The sequence below is a fragment of the Felis catus genome, chromosome F2 (assembly GCF_018350175.1).
Source record: "Felis catus isolate Fca126 chromosome F2, F.catus_Fca126_mat1.0, whole genome shotgun sequence".
Taxonomy (NCBI): Eukaryota; Metazoa; Chordata; class Mammalia; order Carnivora; family Felidae; genus Felis; species Felis catus.
The window spans coordinates 52,781,826-52,797,034 of record NC_058385.1 but is presented as its reverse complement, the minus strand read 5'-3'; the positions used below and the strand labels follow the sequence as shown (position 1 = coordinate 52,797,034).

Here is a 15,209-nt window from a genome sequence, read left to right as displayed (position 1 = left end):
AATCACCCAGTTAGCTCTCAATCTGTTAAAAAAAAAATTTTTTTTTAATGAGAGATTTCTATTATTAATACAAAAGCTACACATGTTCATTATGGACAATGTTAAAAACAGATAGGTGGTCTAAACTGGTCCTTGCCCTGTAAAGTCTATTCTCCACAGAGCAACTGGAATGAACTAGTTAAAATACTGATTTTGCCTCTTCTCTCATTAGAATCCTTCAGAATTTCTATCTCTCTCAGAGCAAATCCATAGAATACAGTGGCCTATAATCCATTTAAATCATTACAGCAATGGTTCTGAATAAACTGGGGGCATTTAAAAACTGCTGCTGTCTGGTTCATCCTAGATAAATTCCAGCAGAATTTCCAAGGGTGCAGACTGGGCAAGGGTAGGGTGATTCTAAGGTACTACTCTAAGATGAAGAACTGCTGCCAGTCACAATTTTTCCTCCTCACTCCTGAAAGCCCTTCTCTTTGCCCCTCTTATCTCTTAGACTTCATCTTCTACTGGCCACACGAACTTCCTTGCTGTGCCCTACAAACCTCAACGATGTTCTCACTCGCTCTTTGTTCTTGTACCACTTCCACAGGCACCCATTCACATGACTCACTCCTTCATTTCTTTCAGGTCTCTGCTCAAGGAAACTTTACTGGTGAAGCTTTTTCTGACCTCTTAAAAAAATACTCCCCCCATTCCATCTGCCCGTGTTCCTTTTCCCCTTTCCCTTATTTTTCTTTATATCATTTACCAATCTTTGACATATTATACTCTTGTTTATTTTTTAACTGCCTGCTACACCCAACTTGAATGTAAGCTCCTTGAGGGCAAAGATGCTTGTGTTGTTCACTGTTATATCCCTAGAAAAATGTGTGGCAAATAGTAGGCATTCAATACGTGTTTCTTGAACAAATACATGAATTATGATAGGATTGGGGAATATGCTAAAATGTGAAATGAAATCATGTCCTATTGAATATCGGTAAGTTTTGTTTCAACTCGGGAGTTACCTTTGCCTATCACAACTGTATTAATCGTCCTATTATAATAAAACAACATAAGGAATTCATGAACATTCTGAACTATCTTCAATGTCCTCCTAACATTTCTATTTCTACTCCCAATCATTTACTTTTCTTCATATTTTAATCCCCTGCTTTTCCTCTTACTCTGAAACTCTGGATCAGTCTTCATCTCCATCCTTTACTGATACCTTGAATATTGGGGTTGGCCATGTTCTCCTCCTACCTATCCCTGCATCTTCTTTTCTGCCCACGATGGCTTCAGTGGTTCTCATTTTGACTGCCATTTAGAATATGTGGAGACCTTTAAGAAAATACCAACGTTGGGCTAGTTTCCAGCTTATACCAGTTAAATAGGACTCTCTGAGTTGAGGCTCAAGCATTGGTTTAAAAAATTCCGTGGGTAATTCTGATGGACAGCCAGAATTGAGAACCACAGAAAGATACTGAGAACTTCTCAGATTACGGTTCAAATTCTTTTCTGTGTTTTGGGGAAGTAATATAAACAAGATGTAAGTTACCAAGATAGAGAATTGTGGAAATGAAAGTCAACCAGGGAGAGACTAGAGGGAAGGAAAGGAGTCAGCTACTGCAATACTCTAGGCAAGTGATGAGAATCTGAATTTAGGACGCAGGTGACAAGGAGTAGAAGGATAACAGATTGTACAGACAGGAGGCAGGATGTATCAAGTTATCTATTGTTGGGCAACAACCCCCCCCCCCAAATTTAGTGGCCTCAATAAAGCAACAGTGATTTATTTGGCTTATAAATCTGCCATTTAGTTAGGCTCCGCGGGAATGGCCTATCTGCACCATGTGGTATCAGAGAGATGGCTCTAGTCTGAAAGATGTACTTTTAAGATGGGTTACTCACGTCTGTCAGATTGGGGTTGGCTGTCAACTTTGAGGCTTAGCAAGGGCTGAAGCTTAGAGTTTTGTTTTGTTTTGTTTTTAATTTTCATAAATCTGACGAGGGCCGAGTGGGGTATACTTTTGGGAAGACGTGCCAGTCTTGGCTCAGAAGGCTCCTCCGCAGGAAGGCCAGCTCTCAGTGCCTGCTCCTTCAGGGGTTCAAGTCCCAGGCCAGAGAGTTCCTGGCATCCCAGCCTTGGGCGGTGGGGTCATCCCCTCGATGGAGGCCGGGTGACGGGGTCAGCGCGCTGAGTCCTGCCGGCGTTGGCCCCTCTCGGTCGGTCCTGTGCCCGGCCTGTCACTGGCGGCCGGCGACGTGGCCGGGTCTGGCGTTTGGGACATGCATGCCGGGGGCTTCAGGAGGGCTCCGCGGGGCTGGCAGGTTTGCCCTGGACTTGGGGGCGGCTGTGTTCGTGCAGGGAGGCGCGAGAGGACATGGGCTCGGAGAGCAGGGGGTGGTGGACGGCCCCCTCAGGCTCTGGTCGGCTTCTCCCCTTTGGTGGACGCCCGGGGCCCTAGGTCAGGCGGGGGGAGTCCGAGCAGCCGGTGACTGTGTGGTTGGGGGAAGGGGCACATGGCGCCTGCTGTCTCCACCATCTCCACAGCGCAGTTCGTCGGCCTCCTGCGACTCTCTCTGTCAGCGTCTTCAGTGTTCCTGGTGGCGCTCCTCCCTGAGTTGTCCCTGCTACTCCCTGAGGTGCGGCTCCATCTCCTCAGGGGCCGCCTTCTGCCGCTTGGCCTTCCGCCTGCGCAGGTCTCTCAGGCGCGCCTCGTGGAGCGCGAGCCGCGGCTGCGGTCGGTGGTCGCCATCTTGCTACTTGTTGTTGCGTTTCCCGGAGGAGAGGCTTCCGCCGGCGGCGAGGCTTCCGCCGGCGGCTGCGGCTCAGTGCGCACGCTGCCCTGGTCGTCGCTGAGGGCTCTGCTGCCTTACCACACGGTGGCTGCATTCCGAGAGCGCGCGTTCCTAGAAGGATTGCGTTTTCAGTTCCATCGTAAGTCGCACAGCGTCACTTGCGTTATTGGCTGAGGCGGTCACGAAGGCTAACCTGGAAGAGGACGCGGACGCCATTATCTTGATGGGATTGGCGAGGTTTTAGAAGAGGTCTGGGCTGGGAGATATGGTGGTGGCCAGTTTAGGCCACGGTCGGCCTCCGTCTTGGGATCTAATTGGAAGGGGACGATGAAAACAACGAAGAAGGAAGGGCAAAGGTGATTTAAGTAAAAGCAGCTTTAAAGATAATGCTTATTTGGATTATTACCAAAAGTTAAGTACGTAATGTTATCACTAGCTAGGGCTGCAGGAAATACTGTTTCTAATACATGCTCTTAAAGCCTACAGTAGTGTGTTTCATTTGCTTTGTTCAGAACATACATTGGATCTGGACACTGGATAATCCTTCTGGAAGGGTGATAATTTTCTAAAAGCTTTTGGAAACCTTTGATAGCTAGGCTGTTTTCACACGTGTGTCCTGTTACTTGAGTGAATGTACACAACTCAAACGACTGGTAAGGTTAGGAGAAATATGAAAACAAAAGAAAACAGGAAGCCACTTCTTCCAGCCCACTGTTACTATTTTAAGGGATTGATACAGGGAATTTCCTGACTTAACTTTAATCTTAAATTATATGCTTCCATGGTGGTAATACAAAAATAGGCCCAGTGGAACCACCTCCTTGTCTTAGGTAAACTTATCAGTTGTTGGGGGCGCGGGGGGGGGGGGGGCGCGGATAAAAAGGGCAGCTGGAATCATTGTGAAAAATGACCTCTCTGGTAGTCATGGGGTCAGTTGCAATAAATATGTTATGATGATGCCTGTGATGAGTAGTAGCTAAGAGAACAATGTTCTGGTTCCTTTGGACTCTTATCCCATTGGCAAACACTCCAGAAGAGGGGTTCACATCCAGCTCTGCCTTGTCCATGTGAGTTCTTGGTTCACGCAGTATCTTAAAGCAGAAGAATGAAGGAGAAGGGGATTGAGAAGTGTCTTTAATGGTTTCATTGCAAGGCTAAGCTCACCACACACTTGGGCTGCATTTTTTTCCCCCTAGAATTAATTCAGACTGCTGTTTATAGATTTGTTGTTTTTGACAAAGTTCAATCATGTGAAAAGGCTATAACTAAATGTATCAGATGTTTAATATTAAGAAAACAGGTGAGTGGCAAAGCATACTCATGCACTTAGTAAATATTTGTTAAATGCCTACTGTGCGCAAAACACAGTGCCAGCTGAGCTTAGAATCTTGTTCTGATTTGGATCAAATCTAAATGCAGGAGTTGATCTTATTATAATCATCGTTTTTGTTAGTTCAACATTTTGCTTTCACTCAGCCAAGTTTACAAAGCAGCACATTGCTTACAATTTGACTCATCAACTGGCAGGTTTTACTGCTGCTTTCTCTTTGACCATATGAGTACACATCATAAAATCAGCACCATTGACTTTGAAGACATTTATGAAAATAATGCATTTGTGAGAGGAAATTTTATAAGACCTGTGGGTTATAAACTCCTTGATCTATTTACTCCAAATCATTGGATCCTAATCCTTGCAGGGTGGGACAGGTCCTGATGCTTGTAGTGTGATGTGAGAGAAGTTTTAAGTGTATTAGTCACAACCGGAGCATACTGAGCTCCCTTAACAATTGGGTCCTCACATTTGTTACTTTTGAAACCTTGATTTAGATCCAACCGATATAACATAACTCTTTCAGAAGAATGGCCTGTAACAACTATAATTTTAAAGATATATTTTCTAAGTAGCTAACTTTGAGTGAATACATGTATGTGTATGTGTGTGTCTGTGTGTGTGTGTACTGCCAAGATTCTGTACATTTTATTTGTAAAATGTGCCAGTCAATATTTACTAAAGAAAAAATTGAAGAAGGTATCTCTCAATGATGATGGAAAGACAGGAAGAATTTTTCTTAGGTAGATTCTTATATTTGGAAGAAGGTTCAAAACAGTAACATAGATTTTGGTGGAGAAACAAACCTATATACATGTCAGGCACTGGTAGTTAATGGAGAATAAAAGATGACTGAGATTTGGCTCATATCCTTTGGGAAGCTGCAGTGAGTGAGAAGAACTTGATTCAGATGTGAAGAACAAAAAGCACTACCATATATGCTACGGTATTGTCTGCAGAAAGGAGTTGAGGAAGACAACTTGGAGAGGCAGATATTTGAACTGGCTCATAAAGCCTGAATAGCATTTCTTCCAGGAATGGCAAGACAACTGTGTTTCAGGGAAAAGACACCAAGAAAGAGAAAGGTCCGTGCAACCAAAGTGTCAAACCCCAGGAACCTATCAGGAGAGGCTGGAAAAGCTTGAGGGTGAAGAGGTCTTGAAAAATCAAGAGGGAGAAAATCTCAGTGACTATTGAACAACAACAACAACAGCCTAGTAAGAGGCAGCCTAAAGTAAAGTCAGAATTCTTTCCCCTAGCCTAAAAGTCCTTGCCTGGTGGGAACTTCACCTACCTTTATAACCACATCTCCTGCCCCTCTCCTCCTTACTCAATATGAACTTCTTTTGAACACATCCCAAACCTGATCCTACCTGAAAAACTGCCCTAGGTCAGTGGTTCTCAATTAGGTGTGATTTTTGTCACCCTGAAGACATTTAGCAATTTTGGCTGTCAAGACTTACTAACAGAAGATCTACTGGTATCTAGTGGGTAGAGGCTACCAATACTGTTAAACATCCTATAGCAAGCAGGATGTTCCCCTACGACAAAAAATTATCAGTCCCAGAGTGGAATCGTGTCAAAGTTGAGAAACTTTTAGGTGTTCCCTTAGCATGAGTACTCTTCTCACAGATGTAGTCAATCTGTCACCTCCTTGTTTTATGTTTAAATAAATTATCACTATGGAGTGATTCTTGTTTGTTTCAATTATTGTGCTGACCCTCTATCAAAATATAAGCCCCATGAGGGCAGAGGACTGGACTATATCAACAGTTCCCAGACAGTGCCTGGAACACCACAATGCTCAATAAATATTTGTTAAATAAATAAATGGGTGGGTTGCAATCCTGGTTCTAGCCTCTACTACCTCTGTGATTTTGGCAAGTTTCTAAATTGCTAATGTCCCTTTTTCTCATATGCAAACTGTGGGGCAAGAACTGTGTGTATTGGGTACAGAGCTGTCAAGAACAGTTCTTGACACATCAGTAGAGCCACATTGGCACTAGTTGAATGAATGTTGAAAGGCAATAAATTCCTTATTAGAACGTACTAATCCCTTGCTTTGATTCCTGGGTAAACTTTAGTATTTAGGAAAACGGAAAAGTGGGTAGGTGTTTTAGCAAAAGTAGCTTGGGTCCTTCAAAATTAGATGATACAGTGCATTTTTTCCCTTGTTTAGAAACTGATTTTTTTTTTAATATTTTATTTATTTTTGAGACAGAGAGAGAGACAGAGCATGAGCTGGGGAGGGGCAGAGAGAGAGGGAGACACAGAAGCTGAAGCAGGCTCCAGGCTCTGAGCTGTCAGCACAGAGCCCAATGCGGGGCTCAAACTCACAGACCGCAAGATCACGACCTGAGCCAAAGTCGGACGCCCAACCGACTGAGCCACCCAGGCGCCCCTAGAAACTGATTTGAGATGCAAGTTTCTTTACTTGTGATTGGAAAGCTCCAGCCTGTTTTTGTTTGTTTGTTTGTTTGTTTGTTTGTTTAAGAAAAGACTCTGGTTAGACATTTTAGAGTAGCTAAACTATGTGTTCAGACCAATTCGGGCCAAACTTGAATGCTTAATGAGGATAGGATTAGTACTAAGCTCAGTGCAATGCACAAGGCTAGACAACTGGGTGACAAAGTAAGGACATGGCTGATTTTTAAAATAATTAGTTTCACAGCTTCCATTTTTGGAAAAAGCCTTAGGGATACCACTGGTTCAGAAACAATATGATGAGACAGCATTAGAGGAAAAAGAAAATGTCACATTTAACTCGTGAAAAATGTTCAGCGATAAACCAGATATTTTCTCCATTGGTAAAACAAACAAGCAAGAGCTAGTGAACTGGACCCAAGGAGCCCTGCCAAAGTCAAATCGCCCACGGACACTGTGCAGACTCTTTATTTCTATTTCATTTGTTTTTTTCTATCTTTCCAATACCTCCAGCATAAAATTAAAGTGGGAAGCAATATGTTCTGGTTTATTATGTATTTTTTCATCCTCAGTAGAATCTAAAATTATCCCTAAGCAGATATTCATGTTTGGAGGATAATGTTCTGAAGTCTAACCATGAGACAGATTGTATGTTCTTAGGAAAAATGTTTTAAACAAATCAATATTATTGTTGATCTTTTAAATAAATTCTTAAACTTGTTTAATAATCTCTACTCTCCCTTTTCCTTCTTTTGAAGGCTGAATTGGAATGTCCTAGATCTTCAGAGCCACAGGACAGAAAGACCCTGAGTGCAAAAAGACACCCCCTGAGCACAAATGCACTGAACTGTTACCTTGGTATTTATTTGACACCAACTAGCATTAACTTAGGTAAGATACCATGTCTTTTACCAACATTGGAAAAACAAGAGCATTCAAGAGGGTAATATGTTTCAAGTAGAAGGTAGAATTACTTGCCCACAGCAATAATTTGCAGTACCTACCTGATGCCTGAAGGCCTTTGAGTTTGAGACTCCTTGCTTATTGAAACCCTTCAGATCATTAATTGCCCTGTAATTTCACCTTTGGTCATCTTCTCTGTAACAGGAATAAAGAAATTTAGCCGTAAAATTCAGAAAGGTGAATTTATCTAAAATTCTTAAAATTTTAGACCAAAGGAAATGGCTTGAGAAACATTTTCAAACATCTCATGTTCATTATTTTATCTGTGGAAAGCTATAAAATAAATACAATCAAGGACTTGTAAAATTAAAAGAGGTCTAGGGCCATCTAACCTTACCCTCTATATCTGTGTGTGAATTTTCTCAGTTGTTGCATTTGAGTACCACCTCTTTTGTAAGTACTTGGAGTAATGGGGAGCTCCTTACCACACAACACAGCTTTATTGAGCAGTTTTATTGTTAGGACTTTATTATTTGATAAATAATATACCCACAATATAATATGTCCTCTATACCTACCACTGACTATAATAAATTCTGTTGTCAAATGCATATGAAGTCATGTAGGATAAACCTGATTTCTCTTCCATATGCTCATGAAACAGCCTGTTAGTTATTGGAAGACATGTCAGATGTCCTGTGTATACAACATCTTAGTTTTTCCAGACCAAAGACTCTCAGTTCTTTCAACTGTTAAACATGTTTATTGTGGTATCATAATCCTGATTGTCTCTTCTAGAAGCAATCCATAAATTTCTAGATATATTCTTAGTTATAGCCTATTTTTATTATCATTTTGGATTTGTTTTGGGCTGTCCTCATTTGACAGCTGAAACGTTTGAACTATTGTCAACCATATAGCCTATATATTTTATGGTAAATACAGCTCAATGTTTGTTGTTTAATGTTTGTTTAAGTTATTAATCCTTTGTTGGTTTAAAATATTTATGAAGATTTCATACATTTCAGTACTTACAGTACCTGCAGGTTTGGTATGAGGGGAAAATTGATATGGTCTCAGGAACCTAGATATTAATTTTTTAAGAATAAACTAGAATTTATTCTGTGAGAGATTCAGAGGCAATCTTAGATTGAGGTTTTTTTTTTTCACTGCCATTTTTTTAAAGTTTATTTATTTATTTTGAGAGAGAGACAGAGAGAGAGAGAGAGAGAGAGAGAGAGAGAGTGTGTGTGTGTGTGTGTGTGTGTGTGTGTGTATGTATGTGCATGAGCTGGGAAGGGGCAGAGATAGAGGGAGACAGAATCTCAAGCAGGCTTCTGACCTGTTGACCTAGGGCTTGAACTCATGAATTGTGAGATCATGATCTGAACTGAAATCAAGAGTTGGCTGCTTAACTACTGAGCTACCTAAGCCCCCCTTCACTGCCATTTTTAAATAATCATTTTCCCATTTTCTATTCATGTTTCTTAATTACCTTTAGGTTTCTGCATTTCTAAATGTCTATATTTTCTTATGAAATTTTGAAGCTTCTGTATTCTAACTTTATTCAATTTGAGGAAAAGATCATTTTATTTTTCAGTATATCTGATACGATGCTTTATGGTTGTGATAATTCACAATAGTTAGCAAAACAAAAATGAAACTTCCATTTTATACCTATACAAACTTTGCTGAAAAAGAAACCTGCTGCCTTACCTAGCTAGACCAGTAGACTGACGCTGAAGTTTCTTCAAACACATTTAGGTGTTATGGCTCACTTGAAAACTTTACACATCACGTTTCCCTTCAAGGGTTTTCCTGTTCCTTCTTCCTGGTTCTAATTTCTTATGATAACAGAGAACAATAGGGTGTTAGTGGAAGGGGGATAGGGATGTCTGTGTCTATGATTGCCCACTCGTCAGTACTAAGAAGTAACCCAAGTAGTCCAGGAGAGTTTTTATACTGGCTCCAACTGTTAGTGATCTCAGTGGGTTTGGTGACCAGTTGTTACTGCCCTCACAGCACATGCTGGCACTATAGTGTGTTACACTGCATAGTTGGAGGGCCCAGCTGGGTCTCTTAATAATAATTTTATGGCATGGTGGTCCTTTGACCTCTAATCCAGAGACTCTTCCACATAATTAACGCCAAGGTCCCTGTTGGGGGCTGATGGATTGTCATTTGTCTACTTAATATTTATAACCTCTTATAAGCCCACATAAATTTTAGGATTTTCTTCTATACCAAATTTAACTTCAAAGAAAACTGTGGCTGGTCCTTGCCTTTTCCAGTCTAGGCATGCCTTTGCACCTATCACTTGTGATCTGCCCCAGAAAAATCTACACATTCCTCTGTTAAGAAACTCTAGTCAAGGAGTGGTTGCTCATCTTTTAGATTCCGAGCCCTCTTCCCAATTTCCTGGCAGGGCAATTTTTGTGGTATCATCTCTTTCCCCCAGTAAGCAACCAGGTAGTAGGTAAGGCAATACAAATTGCACTGTCAGTTCCCTTCCACTTTCTATTCATCTCTTTTTATAGCTGGAGAAAGATGCTCGATTTTCAGGTTTGCATATTTTTCCCAATCTTCTGCCTGGTGAGTTGCTTTCTAGACAGGTAGTTTAAGCTATCCCCCTTATTGGTGGTCCATGGAGGGGATGGAGGAAAGAATGAGAGTGTGGTCAATATATGGCTCAAGTTGAAGCCGTATCTATCACTCAGTTCATGTAATTCTCAGAGACAGCCTTACCTTGGAGTTTTATTAGCTCCCTTTTCAAAGTACATTGGCACTCTGGACAATAATAATTATTCACAATAATAACGTGAAGATTTGTGTTTGATGACATACTGGTCTAACAAAAACGTGGAATTGAAAAATCAATTCATGCAATCATGCATATTTGAAAGACAATTCTGGGAACTGTTCTTCTTTTTCATCTTTTGCAAAGCTACTCTTGTATTTGACAGTTTCGTAATTCAGATAAGTGGATAATTAAGCCCATCTTTCAGTTCATCTGTCTATATTTAGCAAGCCACCATGTGAGGATATGAAAATAAGACCTGGCCCTTGCCTTGGGCCAAGAATGGTTTTCACATTTTTAAAGAGTTGAAAAAAACAAAACAAAACAAAGAATTCATGTCACCCTTCATGGCCTACAAAATCTAAAACATTTAATATCAAGTCCTTTCCAGAGTTCACTAAACCACTCACCAGTGACATTTTTACCTGAGTATGGTATTTTCTTATTTTTTATCATTTTATACTTTCACTCACTACTTTATATTTATTATTTTTTATATTGATATGATTAATATTTAACATTTTGAGATATTTCACTTAATTATCAATTTTTCTGTGATTCTTATAACCTGTTCATTAGCTTTTCCTTTCTTTCTTGCTTTATAAATTTAGTCGGCTCTTCTACTCAATAGATACAGTCATTTTGGCAGGGTAAAAATTGAGTACAGACTGCATTAAAATCATTAAATTGATTTCCTACATTTGATTCAGGCATTTTTGAGGCTTTGTGCTGAGAGCTGCATTCAATAAACAATTTTACATTTAAGAAAACTATTTGACTGGAATATCATGCCATTTGACTTAAATTGATTTATCAATTCAGTCAAAATTATCAATTTTTATATACATATACAAAGTATACATGTATATAGATAAATTCATATCTTCATCTAGGAATAATGTAGCATGTCAAAACATTGTACTTTCTTCAAGTTGAATTACTGCTATATTTCAACACTGTCACCTTATATTCAGTACATTTGTGCATTTCACCATACATTTTTGGAAAGAGTTGAGTCACAGACATCCATCCAATCTAAATGTTTTTTTCAGGATATGAAAGAAAAATATTGTTTTAAAAATCAAGTGAGTTTTAAATACTTTTTAAAACTGCACTTCTATCTGAATTTCCTGAATTTGAAGGGTCATGATAGCTTATCCCTTTTTAGTATAAAAGGAGTTAGGATATAAAGTGTTTTGGTGTGTCAGTTTTGTATACATAATAATTCAAACATTCTTAAAACGGGTCTAACATGACCCATATGCTTTTATTCACTACTTGTTACTACTTGAGTTATTTTAATCCTTATCATTTGTCTATTGATTATATTATTCTTTCATGGTATTTATTATGCCATTTAGAACCAGGAATAGCATAGTAATTGAAGCAAGCTAAAACCTTTCAAATGATGTCCATGAAGAAAGAATATTCCTGCAAAACCCAAAGAGGACTTGATACCATATTCGAATTCTTTCCATTCTACAAACATGTAAAACTCTTCTTTCTGCAGAGACCTTGTTGCCTTTCTTTCAGGATGGTCTTTTACCAACTCTTTGCTCTAATGATTTTCTCATTTTGGACCTGAAGTATAGGATCAATCCAAGGCATTAATCCAGTAACCCATGATTATTAAGATTATATTCACCCCAATCTGTATCTAGAGGTTTTGGAGTGCTGGAGTAGGAACCTTGTGTATTCTTCCTTACTTTGTGGCACAAACATCCAGATTGTATGTGGAGATTTGTTTCAGATCATTTGCTGTTTGCTTCTCAATCTTGTTTTCTAAAATATGAAATATTCTTCCAGAAGATAAGGCAAGTATGTACAGTGGGAAAAGACAGGAAAAAAAAAAAAAGAGAGTTGCTATTTCACATGGTCACTGCCAAGAAAAGCTCCTCAGACACCAGTTATAAACTTGTAATTGTAGTCCTTGGAGCAAGCATCCTTTTGTGATCCTAGTAAGATTATGGAAACAATACAGCCACGATTCCTTTATAAATAATTCTGACATAAGAATTTTGTATGGCATATTTAAATTAAATATATTGTAAGATACTTGGTATATATGCTTGGAGTCTAAATGTGAATTGTACATATAGTTATAATAGTATTTACAAATTTTACTCCATAATTTTATAGCTGATAAATAAATTATGGATTTAGGTTTGAAATCAGTTCTTTGGGGCAGGCTGTAGCTCATTAATAACAATTAAAAACAAAGTTTTGATTTTGAATATATGTTAATATATGGTGAGTACATGTTAATCTTTTTTCTTTGTGTTTATAAATGCATATTTAATACCCTTTAATAATTTTTGAATGAATCTTTTGCATGTGTTTTTATGTTAGCCTCTCACTATTTAAAATGACAGTGCACTTATCTAGAGTTACATATGATAAGGGTAGTTGTAGCATGAACAAAGTTATTGCAAATTCCTAATGGCCTGCACATTACTTTTTTATGTTGAATTTTGCATAACTTACTATCTCTTCAGCTATTCTATAAAATCTTAGTAATTAGAGATAAACAGGCCAATAATCATTTGGCTAGTTTCCCTCTCATATAGAGTGATTCCCTCTACTATATTTTCTACTGATTTATCTTATTATAGTTACATGGTTTAAAGGAGAGAGTTGCTACCATTCCGAAAAGGATTCCTGATGCGAGGGGTCAAAGAGAAAGAGCATAATTAGAGCTGGAACTTCTGGGTCCCAGTTTTTAGCTCAACTGCTTATTATCAGAGTAGTCATTTAATTGTCTGTGAAAATTAGGATAATAGTACTTTACAGGTTTACAGAAGGAGCCAAATGAAATCCTGTGTAGGAAGGTATTTGGTAAAGTGCTAGTTGTAAGTTAACATCATCAATTATTTAACCTGTTTCTATTCTGTGTCCCATTAAATGGAATTTTATAGCATGCTTTCTTAACAACAGCTGTATTGCTACCAAGGGGGCAAAAATAGATTCTTGGAGGAAGCAAAAAGAAATCTTACTCTTTTTATATGTACAGCACATACACAAATGCAGCATATATATAATATGTGTTATATTTGTAGTGTTAAAATTTTATGAGGAAGAGGGGCACCTGGGTGACTCAGTCGGTTAAGCATCTGACTTCAGCTCAGGTCATGATCTCCTGGCTCCTGAGTTAAAGCCCCACGTCAGGCTCTGTGCTGACAGCTCAGAGCCTGGAGCCTGCTTTGGGTTCTGTGTCTCCCTCTTTCTCTGCCCCTCCCCTGCTCACGTTTTGTGTCTCTGTCTGTCTCTCTCTCTAAAATAAATAAACACTTAAAAAAATTACGAAGAGGATAATAAAGAAAAAAATTTCTATGAAGGCTTGTTAGGGGGTGATAATATAAAAAAGGTTGAGAAACACTACGTCATAGTTGATAACAGACACAGATTTTGTGTGGAATAAATATAATTTCATGTTACTTTTTTTCTGTAAGCAAACTTGTTTGTTTCATGCTCCCATTGTGCCTTAAGGAATACATGTAATCTGAGATATTCAGAGTTTCAGTGCCCTTACCCCCCTCATTCCCAGAATTATCTATGTGCTAGGCAACTTATGTTATAATAAAGTTTTGAGGCATCGACTCTTTGAATTCCAAGATCCCTTGGAGTTGGTCTCTCCCAGCTGCTTCTGTACCTCCCTGTAGTGCACAGGTCAAAATGGGCTGCTTTCCTGCTACTCTAGAGCTATAGGAAACTTGACAGAAATCTCAGAGACCTTCTGCCCAGATTCTCCCTCCAGATAGTTTTGCCCTGTTCACTTTTTGACTATGAGGAATCCAGAGATTTTGTCTACATTTTGGGCTTTATCCAAATACAGGAGCCAAAGATTCCTATGCATTTAGATTCCTCAAAATTTTACTGGTTACTTTATCTTACCACTACCCCCACCCCATGGTTCAGCCCCAAGGGTAGAGGGTGAGGTTGAGTGTGCAGAGTATAATTCCCTTTTGGGAGAACATTCTGAAAGCTATTATCCCTTCCAGATATTTTAGAAATGAATTGTTAAGGGTAAACTTACTCTTTATAGTAACTCTTTTGTTGTAATAACCCTATCCTGACAAAGTGGTTGCTTCATGATATAATTTAATGGGGAAGGGCCACTATATTAAATGAAAGTATATGTGGGTGATGGACACATGCAGGGGGCATGTTAGATTTTATTAAACAATTATTTCAGGATATTTTTCTCACTTTGTTAATATATTGCATAGCAGATTATTTTTTTCAACAACTTAATTGAGATGTAATCTATGTATAAAATTTACCCATTATAAAGGTACAATTGAATATTTTTTTGTAAATTTATGTAGCTGTGCTGCAACCATAGCCACCATACAGTTTTAGAACTTTTCTATCACTGTCCCTAAATTCTCAAAAGACCATTTCAACTCAATCCTAGTGGGATCATTCCATTTTACTGCTGAATTAGTATCCCAGTGAAATAGTATTTTGTGGATATACCACATTTTGTTTATCCATTGATCAATTGATAGGCATTTTAGCTGTTTCCAGCTTTTGGCTGTGATCAATAAGACTACTATGAACATTCTCATAGAAGTCTGTATGGGTGTAAATTTTAATTTCTTTTAGGTAGATTTCTAGGAGTGGATTTGCTTGTTCATGTAATAAGTTTATAGTTAACATTTTCAGAAAGTGCCAGACTGTTTTCCAAAGAGACAGTACTTTTTTTCCATTCTCACCAGCATACATGGAGGGTTCCAATTTCTTTACATCTTTGACAACACTTGGTATTATATGTCTTTTAATTATAGTTATTTGGTATGCGTGTTGTTTTTTGTCATTGTGGTTTTAATTTGTATTTCTTTAACAACTAATGATATTGAACATCTTTCATGTGCTTATTACCGGGTAATGTATTATCCTGGTGAGCTGTCTACTCAAGTCTTTTGCTAATTTTTAATTGGATGTTTTTAAAAAATAATGAATTGTATG

At 38.7% G+C, this 15,209-nt stretch overlaps 1 long non-coding RNA gene across 1 annotated transcript in view; it reads right to left on the bottom strand.

Annotated features, from left to right (window-relative positions):
• Positions 1-1,998, bottom strand: part of LOC111558594 — a 78,613-nt gene extending 76,615 nt beyond the window's left edge. The window contains exon 1 of the long non-coding RNA XR_006592663.1: positions 1,894-1,998. This is a non-coding gene — a long non-coding RNA (uncharacterized LOC111558594). The remainder of the gene's footprint in view (positions 1-1,893) is intronic.
• Between the last annotated feature and the right edge of the window lie 13,211 nt (positions 1,999-15,209).